The following is an 8,162-nucleotide window of genomic DNA, read 5'->3' as shown; positions in this document are numbered from 1 at the left end:
GTTGCCTCACGTCGCCTGTGTACAAAACGTGACACAAAAACACACTGTACCAGCTACAGTGCGTCTGCACGAGTAATAACTCTCCATACCAGCAGGTGATGGTAGTTTGTAAAAAAACAAACACACACAGGAAGACCTAGGACTGCGCACTCACGCTCAGACGGTTTCGTAAAACAGTTGCTTCTAATCAAGAAAAGGTCTGATTAGATCAGATGAGATGAAGTTGACGATCCTTTCGTGAGTGCCCTCTTGACAAAGTCATCTGCTGCTTTGCTCACTTCTGTTTCTCTGCTCGTGCACTGATTTACTTAAGCTAAACTGCCAGTCGGAGTGATTTCTCTCACCATTGGCCTCCACAACCGGTTCAACATGCTCAGTCGGCCAGAAAAGCCTCAGACGAGGGCCGATGAGTGCCAACGGTGCGGAAAATACCGCAAAAACTAAAACTACAGATGGCTGACATTGTGTCAGGGCCTTTTGAGCACAGAGTCTGAAAGGTTGTGCCATTATTATAGAGTTCTTGGAGAGAGATCAGGGAGGCAGTTAGATGCAATCAGCAGGAGTTTATGATTGCAGGCCTTTAATCCTGCCTTTAAGTTTGGTCATTCAGAACAGGTAAAAACACTTTAGATGTAGTTGTGTAAACAAGCTTTTTCGAAACAATACTGAATGATTTAATTGATTTCATTCTTAAATTTGATGCCAGGTTGCGTCACAATTTACTGTGTGCTCACGACCTGATTCCTATTTTGACTTTGTACTTTTTATTTGCCCATAATCCCATTTTTAATTACATTTTTTTTTCTGGTGCACATTGTTGTGTGCTGACTGTGTGTAACTTAATATTCATCACGTTGCAGCCAGGTGGCTGTTTAAACTCGGATATCTCAGCCAGGTGTCTGCTGAAAAATATTCTTATTCTCAGTGGAAGTCCTGCTTTAAAACATGTTGGAAAAGTAAACAAAAACTAACTGCAACTTCCAGCACCTGACAGCAACCAGATGCAGATTATTTTAAATGATTTTATCTGCTGTGTTTCACATTGGTTCTGTGGAGGATAACGTCTTTGGCAACTGAAAGCACTGCAGAGGAGCCCTGCCCTCTGTCTCCTCCACTGTAATATTCTTTAAGCTGCCTGTTATTAAGTCATGAAATTGGCCCAATGAAAGTCTTCCTCTTTAACTGTAACAATAGACGTTTTTTAAAGGAATTGGAAACACATTGAACCATAGTGCTCTGGGATCAGTTTTACCTCTGCCCATGTCTTCTTCCAATGTTCCACAAGTATTTAAATTAGGAGCACATTTCTGGAGCTCATCTCGTACTGTGACCTATTTGTCTGAGTCTGACCTATTCACGCTCTAAAGGTTGCTTTAGGTGAAAACTCAACCATTTAACGGCTGAGATGTCCAACCAGGTATTCATATCATGTCTTAGAAGGAAGGTTCAGGGTGATTGGTGTTTTTTGGTTCGTAAATGCTACAAATATTAATAATGTTCTTCTGTTGAATTAAAAAAGAAAACAGCATCAACAAGTACTTCATTCTATATATTTCACCTCACATATGTTAGTCTTTATGTTATTTTAAGAGATTTAAACCTGGCAGCAGTCAAACCATTAACTGGAGCAATTTGCACTCAAGCTACCAAACATGCTGCAGTTTGCCGACATTTACCATAAGAAAGGTGACGTATGTAATGCACCCTCTGGCTGCCATGTTGGAGGTCTACAGACCTCACGCAATAGTGGCTGTGAAATCTTTCATACATTTTCTAAAGTATAACAACATTATTTTCTATCTTGGGCAGAAGCTAATATACGTATACTCACTAAATATTTAATGTAGCGTCCACTCCCTTTGCTGCTAATGAGGACTCAATTATTTTTTTTTTATTCAATATTTGTTCTTCTTCACTCAACTTTTCACAATTACATAATATCAGAATTACATAATGTGGGGCGTTAATGTGCTGCGGGAACCTTAAGGACACAAACTTAACTAATTAACCAGCCAGATTTTCAATGAAAGAAGCTTCAAAATATCCTTTTTATGGTGATCATGTTACCTAATATATTACTAATTAATAGTTTGGAACGAGATCTATATTTTCTGGGGAAATATAGTCAGGAAATGTAATGGAAATATGTGACATTTCTTGTTTTCCTTAGTCTTTAAGGGTCAACTTTTACATCTGAACTGCACATTAGATAATTAATACAGAAGCTGATAGTAACTACAAATGAATTATCTTGCTACCAGTGGTATCTTGCTAAAACACATGTATGGAGATCCTGAGTGTTCAGTATTAGACTAAGTAAAACATAATTTTTCATATTGACCGTTTATTTTATAATCCTTCTTGTCATCACAAAGTCTCCCTCAGTCCTTAACCAAGACAAACAGGGCAGAGGCAGTTATGCCATTGACTGTTTGCTTATTCAGGCAAAACTAACAGACAGACACATAACTCCTCTGTTGATGAAATGTCATGATGAAATTTGTCCTTATGGAATAAAATGGTCATTGGAGAACGATTAAGTTGTGAAAGAAAAAAAGATTTTGGCCAGATTATATTTTGTCTTTATATAATTCATATGATTATTCACCAGTGTCTTTTTTTGTTTATATTCAGTCTGTATAAGATTCCCTTTGTGATAGGATTCAAGGCAGCTGTATTTTTTCGCAATGAGCATCTAAAGAAAGTTAGCATTGATTTTAGAGGGAAAAAATATATCTCAGAGTAAGTTTTGGGGGGGATTCTGTACAGCTAAACAACAACAATCCAAAATCATAGATTATTTGGATTCTAGAGGAGATGTCAAAGTTTCCAAACATACCAAATATGTCAGGGTGATGAGGTGTCCTGGTAGCTCACCTGGTAGAGCAAGTCCCACATATCAAGACTGAGTCCTTACCCACATTTTAATCTTTAAGATTTTCTGCATGTCATACCCACTCTCTCTCCCCCTGCATCTCCTGTCTGTCTCTACTGTCACTATCCAAAAAAATATATATGTGAGTGTGAATTTTAGTAAGATGGTGTAGTGGTGCCTGGAGAAGCGGTTATACTCTTAATTTATGCCCCAATTTTTTTTCTAAAGCCTCCTGTCTGCTAAATGCTCTGTGTTACAAATAGGACTAATATTGGTCAAAAATGGTCCAGTATTATTTGTACATTGTCACTAAACTTTTGCTGCTTGACTTCAGGGAGTAAGGATCATTATGGATTAATATTAGCCACATAAAAGTTGCAGATTTTGCAATCACACATGGGTGAGTGAACTAGTACATAATTTATGCAATTTGAGTGAAGAGTTCCTTATTCCTTACTCCATCCACTGATGAAAATTGGACAATTATCCACAGAGGTCTCCACAAATGGACCTGTGGTTATAAACCCGTTAAAAAACACAGAATAAAGAATAAAATCAGTTTTCTGAGACACTGTTCAGTGCACATAGGATGTCCCGGAAGGGGCTGTAGCTCAGCCCGTTCCTCTGATAACTTAAGATCCAGACATCCTGGCAGAGAAACGCGACGTTGACAGGCGACCGTGAAATGTACCGATAAAATTACAGATTTCTCTGGGGTTTGCAGATTGTTGGAAACATTTGGGATAAATACACAACTCACCAAAACATATAACGTTTTAATGCTGGAATGTTGCAAATTATAGCTTTTAAAGGAGAAGTTAAAGGAAGGTGGGTGTTAAGGGTTTAAAGTGTAGATGTTTAGCTTTAATATATTTAATTTTAGTGTTTGCATCCATACTGTGTGAACACTAATATTTGTAGCCTTCTTTATACATAGTCTCTTCCGATACACATTTAGAGGACTAAACAGTAAAGATGGGATCAGACGCTGACCTCCTCCCACTCTAACTGCACTGAGATACTCATCTGTAATGGACTCTACACAGCCCTGACATTAGACATACACTTACAAAATACACAAACATACAAAATCGTAAACACATTATACACGGGCGGAGACCTCAGAGACCTTCAACAACAAGCCATCATAACCAAACAGACAAATGGCTATTAATCATTTCAGTGCCCTTAAAAAAAACACCAGCACATTTCTACACCATCTCTCTATCATATCTACAGTGTGCGGGGGCGGCGGTTTGTCACAAGTGGCACTGGGTAATGAATATTAATGTGCTCAGATGACAGAAGAATTAATTGTCGAGGCGGGTAAATGCTGCATTATCTGCAAGGCTGAAGTATTTGACGGTATATCAGTAACACCAAACTCACGCTAATGAAAAGCTGAGTTCTGGGAAGAGTAATGGCCGTAGTGAGAAAAGGCAGAAACAACAGGGAGGCAGAGCCCTGTTTGCTTTTGCAGAGTGGGCTTTCAATGGGTTTGTTTTGCTCTAAAATAACCAGTGAAAAACATATTTGGTCAGTAATAATTTTTATTCCAAAGCGCAACCTACCCAAAGCTGGGAATAATGTAAGGTGGTTGCTTATTTTTGTTTCAGAAGTACACCCGATTGTGTCATTAAAGAGCTGTTTTATAATGAAAACTCTAATTACTTCCTGAATAGTAGGTGTTTTTGGTTTTTGTGATAGCTGTTATTTAGTTGGAATATGAAGATTTTAAGCTGGTTCAATTGCCTTAAAAAGTCAACTGAACAAATTAATTCAAAGTTGTGAAACTGACTCAATTAATTTCACAGAACTTTAATGAACTTAAGATATTTATATAAACTTTAATCAACAACTGTTCACTTGCACTGACACTGTCAGATTTGTTTTCTGTTATATTCCATTGCAACAAAGACCTTACTGTTGTGGCCACTTTGTGGTAGACTTAAGACAACATGTCAGGCACCTCGCTGTGAGGTGGGTTGGGGTACGGCTGAACTAGATACAAACCTTCATCGTGGGTAGCACTCTTTTAATTCATAAAAAAAGGCAAGTTTCCATCATGTCTGTTTTCTTCAAACTACAAAAGGGAAGGGTGTCTGGAGAGATTTAACGCTCAACGAGTGCATACTGGGAAGTCGGCTATGCTTGATGTCTTTTGATGTCTTTCATTAGAAACTTAAAACACTGCAGCTTTGATTTAACGTTACAGTCTCAGAACATTGTCAGACTCACAATAGACAGTTTAAAAAAAAGGACCAGAACTGATGCAGCAGATCTTTTGTTTTAATTCAATGCATTCTTCTTCCTTGTCAAAACCTGGTGCCTACATTACCCACAATACATAGTATGCTAGTATGTAGAGGTTAATTAGAGACTTAGGTTAGTCTCAAGCAGAGATGAGGAGTGGGCTCCAGAGGTCTGGTCCTTCACTACTACTCGTAGTCTTCGGGCCCGGCTGATGCTGCCTCAAGTGGCATCAGTTGAGGCAATTTATCAGGTGTCACTCAGCTCCCTCTGGAGTCACACAAGGCTTTTACAACTTTTTCTACATACTCAGTAGTCCTCCCCAAGACTTGTAAACAAGGCACTGATGCGTAAAATCACATCAGTGAGTCCCACTTTAATTTAATGAGTTGAGTGAACTCTCAGCAGCGCATTCATTCAACTCATGCTTTCAAGTTAGATGTTTTGTAAATTCTGAAATAATCTGAAAATGAATCATTTTTAAGCTGAAGTCACTTTAAATTATAAAAGTTATTTACATGAAGCTAAATATTAATTTAATTCCTTTAAATTCCTGATGTTTTACAGTGTAGGCCTATTTTCCAGGTGAGTAAAAACAGCTTGAGTGAAACGCTAAAACTTCTTACACAACATAATGGAAGAAAATGTTCTTTTAGTTTTCGTAAGTCCATCTGCTCAGTGTGATTGAAGTTGAGGTGGAAAGAACATAAGTGCATCGTTGAGAAATAATGAGTCTGTGTGGGTTTTATGAAATCTACGCAGTGATTACATGCTTTCACAGAGTATCTGCGTTCTTTACTTCATTGTTGAACTTGTGTGTGTGTTCTGAGATGGATGGACAGCTGGACACAGCAAGATAGTATAGATTAGCCGGATGACTCAGCGGCCGCCTGTCAAGTTTGTGTGTGTGTGTTCGTATGTCCTTACACCAGCACCAGAGAGAGTAGAGCTAGAAAGGCAAAGAGGGAGAGAGAGAAATGCCCACAGCACAGCCCGCCATCTCTCAGTTCCAGTCCAGTGCCTGAGGAAATGTACCCTGATATTAGCTATTAAAGAGCAGATTGTCAGGGGAGCCATGCCAGCACTGACAGCAGCTGTACAATGGAGAAGGCTGCAGGGAGGCAGGAGGCTAGCTAAGGCTTTTTCCACAGTCTTCTTCCTCAGGTCCCCATCGGCTGCCAACACCCCCCCGGCCGCCCTTCCCGCATCACCCTCCTCCACCAAAAAAAAAACTGCCTTTGTGCCCAAGTCTCCGTACATACGCGCTGGATTGGAAAAAGCCCTTACACACAGACGTCAGAGACAGCAGCAAACCTGATGAGTGTGTGATTAGATTGGCTCCATACCTGCGCCGTGCTGCAAATGTTCTAATTTGAGGGGATTTTGGATGGCAGTGTGTAACCGCAGAAACTTCCCGACAGAAATTAGGTGCGCATCATTTGCTTTCAAACGGAATTGGAAAGAGATAAATCAGTGTGAATTCAAATCAATGACTTCTGCTACTGTTAAATATCTGAGATAACGGCGCTTTGTTCCTTCGGAAAAAAAAATATGATTGCAAGCGTCGATGCACACTTATTTGTGAATGCAAATTTTTCACCTTATCAATTTTTTATTCGAGGAATATTCAACCGTGACTCTTTTCTCATTTACTCACTTTGAATACTGACAAGCGAGGAGGGGAAAAAAATCATAGACGTAGAATGAAATTTGACAGAACTCAAGAGCCACGAGGGATTTATGTCCTTTAAGTTGTGACAGCATATAATAAGGACCAATCATTTTAATTAAAGAGCTTAATCCAGCTTCATTGAGAAAGGTAATCAGCTCTCTGGGGAGTCTTGTGATTGCCTGAAAGCTTAAGTAGAGTGGAAGGATTTCAGAGCGGCGTTTCTCCTCTATCGCCAAACCAAATCTCAAGGGAGAGTCAGGAGAGGCTGAGGTACAAATGGTGGAAAGAAAAGAGACGGTGTTCTGTCTCGAAGGGTCGCAGCACCTGTCCTGATCCTGCTTTCTCTTGATTCTCCCTGTCTTTGTTACCATCAGCACTCCCACCCTCTCAGTTTCTCTCTCTTTAATTGTGTCCCATACTCGATTACTTTCTTTTATGTTATCTCCTTCCACTCACCTTCTCACGTCCCCTACCTGCCCCTCCTCCCCCCTTTTTTACTCCTTCTTTCTCATTATTTCACACACTTGCTTTTCCCCTGTTGTTTTGCCTCACCATTTGCTTACTTTCCAGTTTAACTTTCATTTAACTTTAATCTTTTCCCAGCTCCATCGTTCTTTGTCTTCCAAATCCATCCTCTTTTGTTCTTTTTTCTTATCCTCCCCTTTCTTTTACCTGGCCTCAATCTCTATATCTCTTTCTTTCTCTCCCTCCTCCCACTTTGCTGTCGTGCCCCACTCGCCCATACCAACTTTAGATTGATCACAGTCATTACCTCCATTAATGAGAGGGGATTGAGTTCTTAACTGGGCCTTGCAGAGCCAGTTAGGTCACACTGACTGGGGATATGGATTACTAGAGGCTTCCCAGAGTGCACGGCGTCCTAGGCCAGCCAAAGTACACTTTAATCACCTGCCCTTCCAACAGCAAATGGCTCTTTAATGACACCGTGGTAGATGGCTTCACCCCAAACACAAGGGCAAATACATGCATGACTTAGCATGAGATGGCCTCACCAACCAGGCATTGCAATAAATAGATAAAGACAGAACCCTTTTTGTTCTTGTTGGTTATTTCTCGATTTCACCACACTTCTTTTGTACAGAGGTTAAACAGGTATCAGCTCTGACTTGTGTAGTCCTTACTGTTAGTAGAACTAAAGGAATACTCTGCCATGTTGGTACATGTGCTTGTTTACTTACGGAGACCTGTGGTCTTTTAAATATGCTTGTTTTATCTACTTAATACATTGAATTAATAACAAAATACAGAGTTCCATTAATTTGGACTTTTAGAAATGTCATTAAACTGGACTCTTGAAGGCACTTTTAAACAAGACGCTTGTTATCAGTTTTATCTCTGTACATT

The 8,162-nt window shown here is 39.7% G+C and overlaps 1 protein-coding gene across 1 annotated transcript in view; it reads left to right on the top strand.

Annotated features, from left to right (window-relative positions):
• Positions 1-8,162, top strand: part of znf385d (zinc finger protein 385D) — a 64,897-nt gene that overhangs the window by 39,576 nt on the left and 17,159 nt on the right. The window lies entirely within an intron of this gene.

This window comes from Morone saxatilis, unplaced genomic scaffold (genome assembly GCF_004916995.1).
Source record: "Morone saxatilis isolate NCDOM2014 unplaced genomic scaffold, NCSU_SB_2.0 Contig24, whole genome shotgun sequence".
NCBI lineage: Eukaryota > Metazoa > Chordata > Actinopteri > Moronidae > Morone > Morone saxatilis.
This window is presented reverse-complemented; position numbering and strand designations above follow the sequence as displayed.